General features: G+C 49.6%; 1 pseudogene; it reads right to left on the minus strand.

The window, feature by feature from the left end:
• Window positions 1–690: 690 nt before the first annotated feature.
• LOC119293516 lies at window positions 691–1,388 on the minus strand (annotated as a pseudogene).
• Window positions 1,389–2,170: the final 782 nt, after the last annotated feature.

The raw sequence follows: 2,170 nt of genomic DNA on the forward strand, positions 1-2,170 counted from the left end.
TCTTCCCTGTGGAAAGGCCCTTTGACCTTGAAGATTAAGATCTTTGTGTGGCAGCTATTACGCAACCGCATCCCTTCGGGGACCGAGGTACTTAACCGGCATGGCCCGGGTGATGGCTTGTGCCCCTTACGCGTGATACCGGAGACCGGGACACATATCCTATTCTCCTGTACGGCAGTGCGGGTCCTCTGGGCGTTTGTTCGTGAGGTGCTGGGGCTGATTAGGAGGCCCTGGACCTCGCGGAGTTCCTCCAGATCGGGGCACAAACCATACGAGACATCGCCACTTATTGTGGCTTATCTATGCGGAGATGTCATGGACTTTATGGACGACACGTAATAAGATGGTAATTGAGAAGATCCTACCGAGGCAGGAGTCTGACTGCTTCAAATTCCTTGCTTTTCGGCAGCACTGCCACTCACTCTCGAGGCAGCGTAACCGTGATCATCTCGGCCTCATGATGGATGTGCTCCTGGATACAGCGCGTCGACTGTCGTCTTCGTAGGGCCGCTTCACAGCAACAACTAGGTGTTTTCTTCTTCTTATTCCTCTTATGTTTTTTGGGCATGATTTTGCTATTGCCCCGGCCGTCATTTTTAATCAGAGGTTTGGATGCTGATTGTATAGACAGTTGTTTTATTTATAAAGCGGGACTAGAACCTATTTGAAGGAGATTGCACATATATCATCTTCTCATCTGGCAGCTACTACTATAACATAGTCCTACTAGCGGTCTCCGGGCAAAATAATGAATGAATGAACGCATGACTGTACATACATATGTGATCAATGGATGAATTAAGTGAACATTATATCTGTCTAGAAAAATGCCTAGAAGAGAGTCGATGATCATGCCATCATCATGACCCGGAACTCGTCGAACGAGAGTTTGCCGTCGCCGTCGAGGTCGAACCTGCAGATCATTGCCCTGCACTCCTCCACGCCCAGCTCGTGCGACCCCAGTCTGCTCAGGGTCCGCCTCAGGCTCGCCGGCGTAATTATCGTCGTCGTTGTGTCTTCCGTGGATGACGACCCGTACATCCCGAACGCCTCCCTCAGGCACCTTCGCCTCACGTCGTCCTCTTCATGGGCACCGGCGGCTAGCCTCGAGAACTCTTCTGGGTTTAGCAGCCCGTCACCATCGGCATCCGCCGCCGCGAGGACCACAGCCGCCTCCTCCTAGGATATGTCCTCGCCCAAGGACGCCGCCATGCAGCAGCGCAGCTCGGACACGGACACCTTGCCGTCGCCGTCCTTGTCGAAGGCGGCGAACACCGACGGTACCACCATGATCGAGTGACTATTCATCACCTAGCTACCTTATCACCAAATTTGCAGGTATTACCAGCTGAAATGGGAGCTAGCAACTTGATTTTGTCGTTACAAAAACTTTGATACGGTTGACGGATAATATGGCGCGCGTGGTGGGTGTATATATACGCGGCGTGCGAACACAAGACAACATGTTGGCAGCGATGGAGAAATGTGTCAGCAACGACGCCTTAGTTTCCGCGTCATTTTGGTGCAGCACACACATTTGGATCCTCCGTGTTTTGTACGCGTACAGGTCCCTTGCAGAAGTTTATCATCGATCATGGAGGTAGTATGGTGCATGCGTCGACCTCTATTCCTTGAGTCAATTAATTAAGCACCATGATATCATGTTTTATGTGCAAGGGTCAAATGCTCCCATACAACACGAAACAACCCAGCATTAATGACAGCACTTGGATTAATGGATATGAGATGGCGAATAATGAAGCTCGGCAACGCGGACGTCAACGGCCGGCCAGCACCGCCGCGATGTGAAACAGCAATCGGCGGCGCCGACGCACTGGGTGTGGTGTGCACGGCATGGCATAGCCACATGGTATAGCTATCTAGAGCTTAATTAATTACTAGCAAGGGAGAGAAAAATCAGGTTCTCAACTGCCTCGCAAGAAAACTACCACACTAGTCAGTTACTAGTAGTAGCTTTTACGAAATTAATCAATATCGTTCGTCAGCCCATAAAATTCGATGTTCAAACCCACTTTGTTTCTCCGTCTCTATGTTATGAAAAGACAAGGTCAAGGTCAAATGATGTGAGAGAAGTACTACTAACTAGTCTTCTCTTCTTTCTTGGTGTTATTTCCGTGTCCTTACGAAAGAAACATACTAGTATTAAATT

The sequence above is a fragment of the Triticum dicoccoides genome, chromosome 4B (genome assembly GCF_002162155.2).
Source record: "Triticum dicoccoides isolate Atlit2015 ecotype Zavitan chromosome 4B, WEW_v2.0, whole genome shotgun sequence".
In the NCBI taxonomy this organism is placed as follows: domain Eukaryota; kingdom Viridiplantae; phylum Streptophyta; class Magnoliopsida; order Poales; family Poaceae; genus Triticum; species Triticum dicoccoides.